The 17,549-nt window shown below is 50.2% G+C and overlaps 1 protein-coding gene across 3 annotated transcripts in view; it reads right to left on the bottom strand.

The window, feature by feature from the left end:
* Positions 1-2,220, bottom strand: part of LOC141270526 (uncharacterized) — a 124,931-nt gene extending 122,711 nt beyond the window's left edge. For all 3 annotated transcript variants that reach the window (XM_073680560.1, XM_073680562.1, XM_073680563.1), the window contains exon 1: positions 2,150-2,220. The gene's annotated coding sequence lies outside the window, so the exon portion shown is untranslated. The remainder of the gene's footprint in view (positions 1-2,149) is intronic.
* Positions 2,221-17,549: the final 15,329 nt, after the last annotated feature.

Raw genomic sequence — 17,549 nt, 5'->3', positions numbered from 1 at the left:
AATAAAGAGAACGGGCCATCATCATGTAACAGTAAAGGAAAGGGGGGATTGTTCCTCTGTGAAGCAGAGAAACAAAAAGATGGCCACACAAGTTCAAAATTGTAAAGAAGTAAGAAAATTCCTTTATTAACACATGTAGTAAACACAAATTACAAAGATAAATGCGGACGACAGAGTGGACACAGCGTGCTGGATCCACATTAATAAAACATGTTTCTGGGTATTTTGATTGTGATGGGATATTATTTTTTGGGGGTACAATTTGGAAAAGGTATTCTTGATGGGTAGTATATATTTATTAATACATGTGACCCTGTTGCTGTCCCCCTTATATTTCCACTTGCTATATAGGCTGACCTTTCAGGCGCTGTGTCACAGTTTTTAACATTGTTTTATTCATGTGGATCCAGCACTCTGTGTCCACTCTGTCGTCCGCATTTATCTTTGTAATTTGTGTTTACTACATGTGTTAATAAAGGAATTTTCTTACTTCTTTACAATTTTGAACTTGTGTGGCCATCTTTTTGTTTCTCTGCTTCACAGAGGAACAATCCCCCCTTTCCTATACTACATAAGGGGCATAATGGGGGCATTACACTGTGGGGGGCATCATACATACTGCATAGGGGGCATAATGGGGGCATTACACTGAGTGGAGGCATCATGCATACTGCATAAGGGGCATAATGGGGGCATTACACTGTGTGGGGGCATCACACATACTGCATAAGGGGCATAATGGGGGCATTACACTGTGTGGGGGCATCATACATCCTGCATAAGGGTCATAATGTGGGCATTACACTGGGGGGGCATCATACATACTGCATAAGGGGCATAATGGGGGCATCATGCATACTGCATAAGGGGCATAACACTGTGTGGGGGCAACATACATACTACATAAGGGGCATAATGGGGGCATTACACTGTATGGGGGCATCATATATACTGCATAAGGGACATAATGGGGGCATTACACTGTGTGGGGGCATCATACATACTACATAAGGGGCATTACACTGTGTGGGGCATCATACATACTGCATAAGGGGCATAATGGGGGCATTACACTGTGTGGGGGCATCATACATCCTGCATACGGGGCATAATGGGGGCATTACACTGTGTGGGGGCATCATACATCCTGCATAAGGGGCATAATGGGGGCATTACACTGTGTGGGGGCATCATACATCCTGCATAAGGGGCATAATGGGGGCATTACACTGTGTGGGGGCATCATACATACTGCATAAGGGGCATAATGGGGGCATTACACTGTGGGGGGCATCATACATCCTGCATAAGAGGCATAATGGGGGCATTACACTGTGTGGGGGCATCATACATCCTGCATAAGGGGCATAATGGGGGCATTACACTGTGTGGGGGCATCATACATCCTGCATAAGGGGCATTACACTGAGTGGAGGCATCATGCATACTGCATAAGGGGCATAACACTGTGTGGGGGCAACATACATACTACATAAGGGGCATAATGGGGGCATTACACTGTATGGGGGCATCATATATACTGCATAAGGGACATAATGGGGGCATTACACTGTGTGGGGGCATCATACATCCTGCATAAGAGGCATAATGGGGGCATCATACATACTGCATAAGGGGCATTACACTGTGTGGGGCATCATACATACTGCATAAGGGGCATAATGGGGGCATTACACTGTGTGGGGGCATAATACATCCTGCATACGGGGCATAATGGGGGCATTACACTGTGTGGGGGCATCATACATCCTGCATAAGGGGCATAATGGGGGCATTACACTGTGTGGGGGCATCATACATCCTGCATAAGGGGCATTACACTATGTGGGGGTATCATACATCCTGCATAAGGGGCATAATGGGGACATTACACTGTGTGGGGCATCATACATCCTGCATAAGAGGCATAATGGGGCATTACACTGTGGGGGCAGTAAAGGGGTCCTGTACTATGAGAACAATACGTTTCCTCCCTTCCTGTCTCCATAGTTGGGTCGTATGTATCTATTACAGGAAACAGAACAAAAACCTTATGATTCTTATAAAGGGGCAACACAAGACCCCAAAAGCATCTCCGTGCTGAAGGGGTTAATGCCCCCTGCGCCCAGTAATGGGGGTCTCCACATACCTCCACCTGCAGAGCCGCCACCACATATATGGCTGTTCTGTGTGCACAGGACCTGTGATGAGGTCACAGGAGGGGAGGAGTCAGGGGTCACATGATCAGGGGCCTCAGTGGATGCAGGACTCTGCTGTGCTGGTTGTCATGGTGCTGGATGAGCTGAAGTTTATGTGTGGAGTCAGGAGGGGTTTACAGTGTGGATGTAGCAGAGCCGTGTGTGTACGAGGTGTACGGAGCAGAGCCGCGTGTGTACGAGGTGTACGGAGCAGAGCCGCGTGTGTACAAGGTGTACGGAGCAGAGCCGTGTGTGTACGAGGTGTACGGAGCGGAGCCGCGCGTGTACGAGGTGTACGGAGCGGAGCCGTGTGTGTACGAGGTGTACGGAGCAGAGCCGTGTGTGTACGAGGTGTACGGAGCGGAGCCGCGCGTGTACGAGGCGTGCGGGGCGGAGCCGTGTGTGTACGAGGTGTACGGAGCAGAGCCGCGTGTGTACGAGGTGTACGGAGCAGAGCCGTGTGTGTACGAGGTGTACGGAGCAGAGCCGCGTGTGTACGAGGTGTACGGAGCAGAGCCGCGTGTGCACGAGGTGTACGGAGCAGAGCCGCGTGTGTACGAGGTGTACGGAGCGGAGCCGCGTGTGTACGAGGTGTACGGAGCGGAGCCGTGTGTGTACGAGGTGTACGGAGCGGAGCCGTGTGTGTACGAGGTGTACGGAGCGGAGCCGTGTGTGTACGAGGTGTACGGAGCGGAGCCGCGCGTGTACGAGGTGTACGGAGCGGAGCCGCGCGTGTACGAGGTGTACGGAGCGGAGCCGTGTGTGTACGGAGCAGAGCCGTGTGTGTACGAGGTGTACGGAGCAGAGCCGTGTGTGTACGAGGTGTACGGAGCAGAGCCGTGTGTGTACGAGGTGTACGGAGCAGAGCCGTGTGTGTACGAGGTGTACGGAGCAGAGCCGTGTGTGTACGAGGTGTACGGAGCAGAGCCGCGTGTGTACGAGGTGTACGGAGCAGAGCCGTGTGTGTACGAGGTGTACGGAGCGGAGCCGCGCGTGTACGAGGTGTACGGAGCGGAGCCGCGTGTGTACGAGGTGTACGGAGCAGAGCCGTGTGTGTACGAGGTGTACAGAGCAGAGCCGTGTGTGTACGAGGTGTACGGAGCAGAGCCGTGTGTGTACGAGGTGTACGCAGCAGAGCCGCGTGTGTACGAGGTGTACGGAGCGGAGCCGTGTGTACGAGGTGTACGGAGCGGAGCCGCGCGTGTACGAGGTGTATGGAGCGGAGCCGCGGTGTACGAGGCATGCGGAGCCGCGCGTGTACGAGGTGTACGGAGCGGAGCCGCGTGTGTGCGAGGTGTACGGAGCAGAGCCACGTGTGTGCGAGGTGTACGGAGCGGAGCCGCGTGTGTACGAGGTGTACGGAGCGGAGCCGCGTGTGTACGAGGTGTACGGAGCGGAGCCGCGTGTGTACGAGGTGTACGGAGCGGAGCCGCGTGTGTACGAGGTGTACGGAGCGGAGCCGCGCGTGTACGAGGTGTACGGAGCGGAGCCGCGCGTGTACGAGGTGTACGGAGCGGAGCCGCGCGTGTACGAGGTGTACGGAGCGGAGCCGCGCGTGTACGAGGTGTACGGAGCGGAGCCGCGCGTGTACGAGGTGTACGGAGCGGAGCCGCGTGTGTACGAGGCGTACGGAGGGGAGCCGCATGTGTACGAGGTGTACGGAGCAGAGCCGTGTGTGTACGAGGTGTACGGAGCGGAGCCGCGTGTGTACGAGGTGTACGGAGCGGAGCCGCGCGTGTACGAGGTGTACGGAGCGGAGCCGCGTGTGTACGAGGTGTACGGAGCGGAGCCGCGTGTGTACGAGGTGTACGGAGCGGAGCCGCGCGTGTACGAGGTTTGCGGAGCGGAGCCGCGCGTGTACGAGGTGTACGGAGCGGAGCCGCGTGTGTACGAGGTGTACGGAGCGGAGCCGCGCGTGTACGAGGTGTACGGAGCGGAGCCGCGCGTGTACGAGGTGTACGGAGCGGAGCCGCGCGTGTACGAGGTGTACTGAGTAGAGCCGCGTGTGTACGAGGTGTACTGAGTAGAGCCGCGTGTGTACGGAGCAGAGCCGCGTGTGTACGAGGTGTACGGAGCGGAGCCGAGCGTGTACAAGGTGTACGGAGCAGAGCCGCGCGTGTACGAGGTGTACGGAGCGGAGCCGCGCGTGTACGAGGTGTACGGAGCAGAGCCGCGTGTGTACGAGGTGTACTGAGCAGAGCCGCGTGTGTACGAGGTGTACGGAGCGGAGCCGCGTGTGTACGAGGTGTACGGAGCGGAGCCGCGCGTGTACGAGGTGTACGGAGCGGAGCCGCGCGTGTACGAGGTGTACGGAGCGGAGCCGCGCGTGTATGAGGTGTACGGAGCGGAGCCGCGCGTGTACGAGGTGTACGGAGCGGAGCCGCGCGTGTACGAGGTGTACGGAGCGGAGCCGCGCGTGTACGAGGTGTACGGAGCGGAGCCGCGCGTGTACGAGGTGTGCGGAGCGGAGCCGCGCGTGTACGAGGTGTACGGAGCGGAGCCGCGCGTGTACGAGGTGTACGGAGCGGAGCCGCGCGTGTACGAGGTGTACGGAGCGGAGCCGCGTGTGTACGAGGCGTACGGAGGGGAGCCGCGTGTGTACGAGATGTACGGAGCGGAGCCGCGCGTGTACGAGGTGTACGGAGCGGAGCCGTGTGTGTACGAGGTGTACGGAGCAGAGCCGTGTGTGTACGAGGTGTACGGAGCGGAGCCGCGTGTGTACGAGGTGTACGGAGCGGAGCCGCGTGTGTATGAGGTGTACGGAGCGGAGCCGCGTGTGTACGAGGTGTACGGAGTGGAGCCGCGCGTGTACGAGGTGTACGGAGCGGAGCCGTGTGTGTACGAGGTGTACGGAGCAGAGCCGCGCGTGTACGAGGTGTACGGAGCGGAGCCGTGTGTGTACGAGGTGTACGGAGCAGAGCCGTGTGTGTACGAGGTGTACGGAGCAGAGCCGCGTGTGTACGAGGTGTACGGAGCGGAGCCGCGTGTGTACGAGGTGTACGGAGCGGAGCCGCGCGTGTACGAGGTTTGCGGAGCGGAGCCGCGTGTGTACGAGGTGTACGGAGCGGAGCCGCGCGTGTACGAGGCGTACGGAGCGGAGCCGCGCGTGTACGAGGCATGCGGAGCCGCGCGTGTACGAGGTGTACGGAGCGGAGCCGCGCGTGTACGAGGTGTACGGAGCGGAGCCGCGCGTGTACGAGGTGTACGGAGCGCAGCCGCGCGTGTATGAGGTGTACGGAGCGGAGCCGCGTGTGTGCGAGGTGTACGGAGCAGAGCCGCGTGTGTGCGAGGTGTACGGAGCAGAGCCGCGTGTGTGCGAGGTGTACGGAGCAGAGCCGCGTGTGTGCGAGGTGTACGGAGCAGAGCCGCGTGTGTGCGAGGTGTACGGAGCAGAGCCGCGTGTGTACGAGGTGTACGGAGCGGAGCCGCGTGTGTACGAGGTGTACGGAGCGGAGCCGCGTGTGTACGAGGTATACGGAGCGGAGCCGCGTGTGTACGAGGTGTACGGAGCGGAGCCGTGTGTACGAGGTGTACGGAGCGGAGCCGCGCGTGTACGAGGTGTACGGAGCGGAGCCGCGCGTGTACGAGGTGTATGGAGTGGAGCCGCGGTGTATGAGGCATGCGGAGCCGCACGTGTACGAGGTGTACGGAGCGCAGCCGCACGTGTACGAGGTGTACGGAGCGGAGCCGCGTGTGTACGAGGTGTACGGAGCGGAGCCGCGTGTGTACGAGGTGTACGGAGCAGAGCCGCGTGTGTGCGAGGTGTACGGAGCAGAGCCGCGTGTGTACGAGGTGTACGGAGCGGAGCCGCGTGTGTACGAGGTGTACGGAGCGGAGCCGCGTGTGTACGAGGTGTACGGAGCGTAGCCGCGTGTGTACGAGGTGTACGGAGCGGAGCCGTGTGTACGAGGTGTACGGAGCGGAGCCGCACGTGTACGAGGTGTACGGAGTGGAGCCGCGCGTGTACGAGGTGTACGGAGCGGAGCCGCGCGTGTACGAGGTGTACGGAGCGGAGCCGCGCGTGTACGAGGTGTACTGAGTAGAGCCGCGTGTGTACGAGGTGTACGGAGCAGAGCCGCGTGTGTACGGAGCAGAGCCGCGTGTGTACGAGGTGTACGGAGCGGAGCCGCGCGTGTACGAGGTGTACGGAGCAGAGCCGCCCGTGTACGAGGTGTACGGAGCAGAGCCGCGTGTGTACGAGGTGTACGGAGCAGAGCCGCGTGTGTACGAGGTGTACTGAGCAGAGCCGCGTGTGTACGAGGTGTACGGAGCGGAGCCGCGTGTGTACGAGGTGTACGGAGCGGAGCCGCGTGTGTACGAGGTGTACGGAGCGGAGCCGCGTGTGTACGAGGTGTACGGAGCGGAGCCGCACGTGTACGAGGTGTACGGAGCGGAGCCGCGCGTGTACGAGGTGTATGGAGCGGAGCCGCGCGTGTACGAGGTGTACGGAGCGGAGCCGCGCGTGTACAAGGTGTACGGAGCGGAGCCGTGCGTGTACGAGGTGTACGGAGCGGAGCCGCGCGTGTACGAGGTGTATGGAGCGTGTACGAGGTGTATGGAGCGTGTACGAGGTGTACGGAGCGGAGTCGCGCGTGTACGAGGTGTACGGAGCGGAGCTGCGCGTGTACGAGGTGTACGGAGCGGAGCCGCGTGTGTACGGAGCGGAGCCGCGTGTGTACAAGGTGTACGGAGTAGAGCCGCGTGTGTACGAGGTGTACGGAGCAGAGCCGCGTGTGTACGAGGTGTACTGAGTAGAGCCGCGTGTGTACGAGGTGTATGGAGCAGAGCCGCGTGTGTACGAGGTGTACGGAGCAGAGCCGCGTGTGTACGAGGTGTACGGAGCAGAGCCGCGCGTGTACGAGGTGTACGGAGCGGAGCCGCGCGTGTACGAGGAGGGCGGAGCGGAGCCGCGCGTGTACGAGGTGTACGGAGCAGAGCCACGCGTGTACGAGGTGTACGGAGCAGACACACTCGTGTACGAGGAGTACAGAGCGGAGCCGTGTGTGTACAAGGTGTACAGAGCCGAGCCGTGTGTGTACGGATGTGTATGATGTGCACTGAGTGGAGCCGCGTTTGTGCAGAAAGGAGCCATGTGTGTACGGAGTGAAGCCGTGTGTATGTGGAGCCTTGCGTGTACGGAGCGGAGCCGTGCGTGTGTGAAGCGGAGCTGTGCGTGTGTGGAGCGGAGTCATGTGTCTACGAGGTGTACGGAGGGGAACCGTGAGTGTACGAGGCGTATGGAGCGGAGCCAAGCTGTGTGTGCACATGTACGGTGTACGGAGTGGAGCCATGTGTATGTACATAGCGGAGCCATGTGTGTGCAGAGCAGAGCTATGTCTATACGGAGCAGAGGCGTGTGTCATTTTTTTCTGGAATTTACACATTTATTAATAAATTACATGTACAGGAGTAAGCTACAAACACAAAGCGCTAATTATATTTCTCACTCACATATTTCTATCTATCTATCCATAGATCTATCACATATCTATCTTTTAAAACCTTGTTTTCGTTGTATAGAAAAATTTACATACATCAGTGCAAACATTACTCGAAATGTAAGAAATGTCACCACCTACTGCTGACAAGGTAACTTCCAGCACTAACCCACGATTTAGGCCGCAGCCAGCAGACCCTATAGAGACTAAACCACAACTTAACCCTCATGCCGCATCATTTTGTACTGATCCATGGATACCACAAGTTAATCCTGCAACTATGACCGGGAGATTGGACATGTCTGAATTCGCCAGATACATGATTCACAGGGAGTTAATAAACATCAGTCTCTAAAAGTTTGATGATTGTGCCGAAAATTATAGAGCCTGGAAGTCGACCTTTCAAGCAGTAATCCAAGACCTTAACCTCACCGGCAAGGAACTACTAGATTTGCTTGTCAACTGGTTAGGCCCTGAATCAGTCAATATAGTAAGAAGGAATAGAGGTACAGAGAGATACATAAAATGCATGTACACTAATGCCAGAAGCCTCACCAACAAAATGGAGGAATTAGAATTAATTTTGTTGGAAAATAATTATGACATGGTGGGGATATCTGAGACGTGGCTGGACGAGAGCCATGACTGGGCAGTTAATTTACAGTGCTATAGTCTGTTCAGAAATGACCGTACAAACAAGCGAGGGGGGGGGGGGGGTGTTTATATGTAAAATCATCCTTAAAACCCATCTTGCGGGAGGATATATGTGAATCTAATGAAAATGTAGAGTCCCTGTGGTCGGAGATAAGGGGAGGGGGAAAAAATAATAAATTACTGATAGGGGTTTGTTATAAGTCTCCAAAAATAATGGAAGAAGCGGAGAATATCCTTATAAAGCAAATAGATGAAGCAGTGACTCAAGGAGAAGTCATTATTATGGGGGACTTCAACTACCCTGAAATACATTTGGGGACAGAAACCTGTAGTTCAAGCAAAGGTAATAGGTTTTTGACAACTATGAGAGACAATTACCTTCCACAACTGGTTCAGGACCCAACAAGAAGGGGGGCACTGCTAGACCTAATATTCACCAACAGGCCAGACCGCATATCAAATATACGAGTTGGGGGTCACTTGAGTAATAGTGATCACAAAATAATAAGTTTTCATGTATCCTTTAATTAGATATGTCGTAGAGGGGTTGCAAGGACCAGGGCCGGCTCCAGGTTTTGTACAGGTACCGCAGAGAAATATATATATATATATATATATATACTGTATATATATATATATATATATATATACAGTACAGACCCAAAGAATGTCAAGAGTGTGCAAAGCAGTCATCAAAGCAAAAGGTGGCTACTTTGAAGAACCTAGAATATAAGACATATTTTCAGTTGTTTCACACTTTTTTGTTAAGTATATAATTCCACATGTGTTAATTCATAGTTTTGATGCCGTCAGTGTGAATGTACAATTTTCATAGTCATGAAAATACAGAAAAATCTTTAAATGAGAAGGTGTGTCCAAACTTTTGGTCTGTACTGTATATATATATAGTACAATGCCGAAGATTTCACTTCTTACATTACATGAGCGATATCTATTGTACATTCCACAATAGCTCAGAAACCAGAAAATCCTTGCAGCGCACAGTGCAGCCTGGACATTATAGTCCTCCATACTGTATTATAGGCACCACATAGTCCTCCATACAGTATTGCGGGCCCCATATATTGCTCCATACAGAATAATGGACCCCATATAGCGCTCCATACAGGATACTGGTCCCCGCGGATCGGGTTGACAGGTTACTGGGTGGGGCTGGCGAAGACCCAGCAGTCATGGTCCACATCGGCACCAATGACAAAGTGAGTGGTAGATGGAGGGTCCTTAAAAATGATTTCAGGGACCTAGGTAGGAAGCTTAGGGCAAGGACCTCCAAGGTAGTTTTCTCAGAAATACTACCAATCCCGCGAGCCACACAGGAGCGCCAACGGGAAGTTAGGGAGGTGAATAAGTGACTAAAGAGTTGGTGCAAGGCAGAAGGGTTTGGGTTCATGGAGAACTGGGCCGACTTCGCAGTCGGCTACAGGCTCTACCGTAGGGACGGGCTGCACCTCAATGAGGAGGGTGCAGCGGTGCTGGGGAAGAAGATGGCTAATAGGTTGGAGGAGTTTTTAAACTAGAGACGGGGGGGGGGGAAACCAAGGAAATAGGTGGGATGTGAGGCAAGCAAGGGGGAAGGGGAGAAGTGAATATAATGAGGGTGGAGAGGGGGGTGGGGATAGTACAGTTAGATCGATAGAGAAGAATAGGATGCTAAATAACCCCAAAGTTTTATCTTGCACGCTGACCAACGCAAGAAGCCTGACCAATAAGGCAGATGAGCTGCGGGCGCTTATATCGGAGGAGAGGTATGACATCGTAGGTATAACAGAGACTTGGCTAGACGATAGCTACGACTGGGCGGTAAATTTATTAGATTATAGTTTATTTAGAAGGGACCGGAAACAGGGGAAAGGCGGAGGAGTCTGCTTATATGTAAAGTCATGTCTAAAACCCAGACTAAGGGAAGATATAGGAGAGGGAGAAGAGGGGGTCGAGTCCATGTGGGTAGAGATAGAGGGGGCAAAAAATAATAATAAAATATTACTGGGGGTCTGCTATAAGCCACCAAATACAACAGAGGAGAATGAGAATCTGCTATTAGGACAAATAGACAAAGTAGCAAAACATAATGAAGTTATTGTAATGGGGGATTTCAACTACCCGGATATTGACTGGGAAACAGAAACCTGTAGATCTCAGAAAGGAAAAAGGTTCTTGACAAATATTAAGGATAATTATCTCTCCCAACTAGTGCAGGAACCAACGAGAGGGAAGGCCGTGTTGGACTTAATATTGACTAATAGGCCTGATAGAATAACTGAGGTACAGATAGGGGGGCACCTAGGTAATAGCGACCATAATATTATCGACTTCAAAATGCCTTTCAGTAGGGTTATCAGTAAGTGAACAACAAAAATATTAAACTTTAGGAGGGCGAAGTTTGATCAGCTGATAGAAAACCTTCAACTTATTGACTGGGACAAAGTACTTAATCAATAGAATACGAATAGTAAATGGGAAACCTTCAAAAGAATTCTGAATACTCAGTGCGAGAGGTATATACCGTATGGGAATAAAAGGGCCAGAAATAAGAGGAAACCAATATGGTTGAACAAGAACGTAAAAGGGGCGTTAAATAGCAAAAAAGAGGCATTCAAGAGATTAAAACAGGAAAACAGTAAGGAGGCACTAATGTGTTACAAGGAAAAAACGAGAACCTGTAAAAAACAAATAAAATTAGCGAAGGAGGAAACAGAGAAACGTATTGCTAGGGAAAGTAGATCAAATCAAAACTGTTCTTTACGTATATAACTAGTAAAAGGATTAAATCGGATAATATTGGACCGATAAAAAGTGAGGAAGGCAAAATCATAGAGAAAGATGAGGATAAAGCTAATCTATTAAATAATTTTTTTTAGACAACTTTCACAAAGGAAATAGAACTAACAGGAGAAATGAGAAGTGACAAGCTTAATCCTCCACTAAGTATGACTAATCTAACCCAAGTGAGGTACAGAAACGCCTCAGTAACATTAAAATAAACAAATCACCAGGACCTGATGGCATACACCCACGGGTACTAAGGGAACTAAGTAATGTGATAGACAGACCGTTATATCTTATATTTAAGGACTCTGTTGAGACTGGGTCTGTACCACTTGATTGGCGACAGGCGAATGTAGTGCCAATATTCAAAAAGTGAGCGAAAAGTGACGCCGGAAACTATCGGCCGGTGAGTCTGACGTCCGTTGTGGGCAAAATTTTTGAAAGCTTCATTAAAGAGGCAATTACGGAGTATCTTGATGCTAATAATCTATTAACCCCAAACCAACATGGATTCATGAGGAATCGCTCCTGCCAAACAAACCTGATTGACTTCTACGAGGAGGTTAGCTCTCGATTAGATCAGGGGGAACCAGTGGATGTCGTGTTTCTCGACTTCTCAAAAGCGTTCGATAGCGTGCCACATAATAGGTTGGTATACAAAATGAGAATGATGGGGCTGGGGGAAAATGTCTGCAAGTGGGTAGCTAACTGGCTAAAGGATAGAAGGCAGAGGGTGGTTATAAATGGAATATTCTCAGATTGGGTAAGCGTCACTAGTGGGGTACCACAGGGGTCTCTACTAGGCCCAATGTTATTTAATATCTTTATTAACGACATAGTCAACGGGATAAATAGTAAAATATCAATATTTGCAGATGACACAAAGTTATGTAAAACAATTAATACAAAAGAGGACAGTGCAGACCTACAGAGGGATTTGGATAAGCTGGGTAGGTGGAGCATTGAATGGCAAATGAGGTTTAACGAGGAGAAATGTAAGGTCATACATATGGGAAGGAAAAATGGAAGTCACCAGTACTCACTGAATGGGAAATCATTGGGGAATTCAGAGATGGAGAAGGACTTGGGCATCTTGATTGATAGCAAACTAAATTGGAGTGCCCAAAGTCAGGCCGCTGCTGTAAGGGCAAACAGGGTAATGGGATGTATCAGAAGAGGTATAGCTGCAAAGGATGAGAACATTGTTCTTCCACTGTACAAAGCACTGGTCAGACCACACTTGGAATATTGTGCTCAGTTATGGGCCCCAATATATAGAAAGGATATAAATGAGCTTGAAAAGGTACAAAGGAGGGCAACAAAATTAATAAAGGGAATGGAGGGACTGCAATACCTAGAGAGGTTGGCAAAACTAGGACTATTCAGCCTGGAAAAGAGAAGGTTGAGGGGGGACATAATAAATGTGTACAAATATGTTAGGGGACAGTATAGAGATCTTGCCTGGGATTTGTTCAAAAGGAGGGATATTACGGTAACAAGAGGGCATTCACTAAGACTGGAAGAGAAAAGGTTTCAGCACCAGCATAGGAAGGGGTTCTTTACGGTAAGAGCAGTGAGAATATGGAATTCACTGAGTGAGGAGACGGTAATGTCAGATTCACTACACCAGTTCAAGCCGGGACTGGATGCATTTCTAGATACCAGGCAGATTTCAGCATATACTTAAAAATAAAATAAAATAGTAGGTTGATACAGGGATTTATTCTGACTGCTGGTTTCAGAGTTGGGAGGGAATTTTTCCTCAGGTGAAGATTGGCTAAATCATTTGGGGTTTTTGCCCTCCTCTGGATCAACTTTAGCAATTACAGAACTAACAGGTCGAACTTGATGGACGCAAGTCTTTATTCGGCTTTGCAAACTATGTTACTATGTTACTATATAACGCTCCATACAGGATACTGGCCCCCTTATAACGCTCCATACAGTATACTGGCCCCGACATAATACCCCATGCAGGATGTCACTTGCCCCCCATATAATGCCCCATGCAGGATGTCACTGCCCCCCATATAATGCCCCATGCAGGATGTAACTTCTCCCCCATATAATGCCCCATGCAGGATGTCACTTATCCCCTATATAATGCCCCATGCAGGATGTCACCTCTTCCCCCCATATAATGCCCCATGCAGGATGTCACCACCACCCATATAATGCCCCATACAGGATGTCACCTCCCCCCCATATAATGCCCCATGCAGGATGTCACCCCCCCCCATATAATGCCCCATGCAGGATGTCACCTCCCCCCATATGATGCCCCATGCAGGATGTCACCTCTCCTCCCATATAATGCCTCATGCAGGATGTCACCTCTCCTCCCATATAATGCCCCATGCCGGATGTCACTTGTACCCCCCATATAATGCCCCATGCAGGATGTCACTTGTTCCCCCCCATATAATGCCCCATGCAGGATGTCACCTGTCGTCCCCCCCATATAATGCCCCATGCAGGATGTCACTTGTCCCTCCCCATATAATGCCCCATGCAGGATGTCACTTGTTTCCCCCCCATATAATGCCCCATGCAGGAGGTCACTTGTCCCCCCCATATAATGCCCCATGCAGGATGTCACTTGTTTCTCCCCCTCCCCATATAATGCCCCATGCAGGATGTCACTCCCCCCCATATAATGCCCCATGCAGGATGTAACTTCTCCCCCATATAATGCCCCATGCAGGATGTCACTTCTCCCCCATATAATGCCCCATGCAGGATGTCACCTCTTCCCCCCATATAATGCCCCATGCAGGATGTCACCACCCCCCATATAATGCCCCATACAGGATGTCACCCCCCCATATAATGCCCCATGCAGGATGTCACCCCCCCATATAATGCCCCATGCAGGATGTCACCTCCCCCCATATAATGCCCCATGCAGGATGTCACCTCTCCTCCCATATAATGCTTCATGCAGGATGTCACCTCTCCCCCCATATAATGCCCCATGCAGGATGTCACCTTCCCCCCATATAATGCCCCATCGAGGATGTCACTTGTACCCCCCATATAATGCCCCATGCAAGATGTCACTTGTTCCCCCCCCCATATAATGCCCCATGCAGGATGTCACCTGTCCCCCCCATATAATGCCCCATGCAGGATGTCACTTGTCCCTCCCCATATAATGCCCCATGTAGGATGTCACTTGTTTCCCCCCCATATAATGCCCCATGCAGGATGTCACTTGTCCCCCCATATAATGCCCCATGGAGGATGTCACTTGTCCCCCCCATCCCCATATAATGACCCATGCAGGATGTCCTTGTTTCCCCCTCTCCCCCACATAATGCCCCATGCCTCCATACATATTAAAAAAAAAAGAAAATCAAAAATCCTCTCCTGCTGCCACTGCTCTGGACTCCAGCGTCGCCGGCGTCTTCCCGCTCTGCGCTGTGATGGCTCAGGAGAGAGCACGGTGTAAAGATGTCACCGCGCCCTCTGACCCGAGACATTACAGTGCAGCAGCCGCGGAAGAGACCGGAGCTGCTGCGGAAGCACGGGGAGAGGTAAGTATTGTGCCACTGGCTGCCGGGGCCCTGAGCTGGAGGGGGCGGGGGGTGCTGGCACCACTCTCCTCTGCTGACGGGTCCCATAGCGCGGCAGGGTGCCCAACAGTGAGCGGGCCCCTCGCCTGCTCAGGGCCCCGGCACTTGCCCGGGTGCGCCATGTGCTGACGCCAGGCCTGACAATAACACTAAACTTCAGGAAGGCAAATTTCCAACGGTTGATATCTTAGTGCAATAAACTGGGACGATATCCTTAGACAAAAAACTACACAAAGCAAATGGGAGACATTTATTAGCATCCTGAATAGGACCTGTGCACAATATATACCCTTTGGGAATAAACATGCTAGAAATAGGAGGAAACCACTATGGCTAAATAGAGCTGTAAGGGGCGCAATAAGTGACAAAAAGAAAGCATTTAGAGAACTAAAGCAAGTAGGTAGTGATGAGGCATTAAATAAATACAGAAAATTAAATAAATTCTGTAAAAACCAAATCAAGGCAGCAAAGATTGAGACAGAGAGACTCATTGCCAGAGAAAGTAAAAATAAACCCAAAATATTCTTTAACTACATAAATAGTAAAAAACTAAAAAATGATAGTGTTGGCCCCCTTAAAAATAGTCTGGGTGAAATGGTGGATGAGGATGAGGAAAAAGCCAATATGCTAAATGATTTTTTTTCAACATTATTTACACAAGAAAATCGCATTACAGAAAACATGATCAGTGGTAACAAAAATTCACCATTAAATGTCACTTGCTTAACCCAGCAGGAAGTACGGCGGCGTCTAAAAATCACTAAAGTTGACAAATCCCCGGGCCCGGATGGGATACACCCACAAGTACTGCAGGAATTAAGTAAAGTCATAGATAGACCATTATTTTTAATCTTTAAAGATTCCATAATAACAGGGTCTGTACCACACGACTGGCGTATAGCAAATGTGGTGCCAAAATTCAAAAAGGGGACAAAAACTGAACTTGTAAATTATAGGCCAGTAAGCTTAACCTCTACTGTGGGTAAAATCCTGGCGGGTTTCCTAAGAGATGCTATACTAGAGTATCTGAAGAAGAAAAACCTCATGACCCAATATCAACATGGGTTTACGAGGGACCGTTCCTGTCAAACTAATCTGATCAGCTTTTATGAGGAGGCAAGTTCCGGACTGGACCAAGCAAATGCAGTGAATGTTGTGTATATGGACTTTTCAAAAGCTTTTGATACGGTTCCACACAATAGGTTGATACATAAAATGAGAACAATGGGGATAGGGGAAAATATATGTAAGTGGGTTTAGATCTGGCTCAGTGATAGGAAACAAAAGGTGGTTATTAATGGAACACACTCAGACTGGGTCACAGTTAATAGTGGGGTACCACAGGGGTCAGTATTGGGCCCGCTTCTTTTTAAAATATTTATTAATGACCTTGTAGGGGGCATACAGAGTTGTATTTCAATATTTGCAGATGACACTAAACTCTGCTGGGTAATCAATACAGAGGAGGACAATTTTATATTACAGGAGGATCTATGTAAACTAGATGCTTGGGCGGATAAATGGCAAATGAGCTTTAATGGGGATAAATGTAAGGTAATGCACTTGGGCAGAGGAAATAAAATGTATAATTATATGCTTAATTGTAAAACACTGGGCAAAACTGTAACTGGAAAAGACCTGGGTGTATTGGTGGACGACAAGCTCACGTTTGGTGGCCAGTGTCAGGCAGCTGCTGAAAAGGCAAATAAAATAATGGGATGCATTAAAAGAGGCATAGATGCTCATGAGGAGAACATAATTTTACCTCTATACAAGTTACTAGTGCAACCACACTTAGAATACTGTGTACAGTTCTGGTCTCCGGTGTATAAGAAAGACATAGCTGAACTAGAGAGGGTGCAGAGAAGAGCGACCAAGGTTATTAGAGGACTGGGGGGTCTGCAATTCCAAGACAGGTTATTGCACTTGGGTTTATTTAGTTTGGAAAAACGAAGGCTTAAGGGTGATCTTATTACTATGTACAAGTATATGAGGGGACAGTACAAAGACCTTTCTACTGATCTTTTTACTCTGAGGCCAGAGACGGGGACAAGGGGGCATCTTCTACGTCTGGAGGAAAGAAGGTTTAATCATAATCACAGACGGGATTCTTTACTGTAAGAGCAGTGAGACTATGGAACTCTCTGCCGCATGATGTTATAATGAGTAATTCACTACTAAAATTTAAGAAGGGCCTGGATGCCTTTCTTGAAAAGTATAATTTTACAGGTTATATATACTAGATTCCTTGATCCAGGGAACTTGTCTGATTGTCGTATGGAGTCAGAAAGGATTTTTTCCCCCCAATGTGGAGCTTAGTGTTTGCCAGATGCGTTTTTTTTTGCCTTCCTCTGGATCAACATGTTAGGCTATGGGTTGAACTAGATGGACTTAGTTTTCCTTCAACCTTAAAAACTATGTTACTATGTTACAATAAGGGCAGCTCATGTGGACTATTCAGATGCGGGTCTTATTGCAGCATGGGAGAGGCGGGAGCAAACCTACAGCAGCTCAGAAGCCATTGAGTCAGCCTTATTTAAGAGACTGCAAACCTTCCCAAGGAAGACCAACAAGGACAATCAAAAACTTCAAGACCTGCGTGCCCTGCTAAAAAAATAGAATTGGCAAAATTAGACCCACGTCTTTCAGGATTGAGCTACCCTGATACTGCTCATGGCGTGACTCCAGTAGTTCTCAAGTTGCCAAAAGGCATGCAGGATAAATAGGCAGACCACTGCACACAATATAAGAGACAGTATAATGTGTCTTTTCCTACCTTTTCATATTTTTCCAGGTTTGTCAGTGATCAAGCTCGGAAGAAGAATGATCCCAGCTTCGACTTCACTGAACCTACTCCACCAGCTTCATCATCATCTTCTACAAGGTATGATAACAAT

Source organism: Phyllobates terribilis, unplaced genomic scaffold (assembly GCF_046119375.1).
Source record: "Phyllobates terribilis strain yellow unplaced genomic scaffold, ASM4611937v1 Scaffold_5__5_contigs__length_657084704, whole genome shotgun sequence".
NCBI classification, from domain to species: Eukaryota; Metazoa; Chordata; class Amphibia; order Anura; family Dendrobatidae; genus Phyllobates; species Phyllobates terribilis.
The sequence above is the reverse complement of the archived record's forward strand: the minus strand, read 5'-3'. Positions and strand labels throughout refer to the sequence as shown.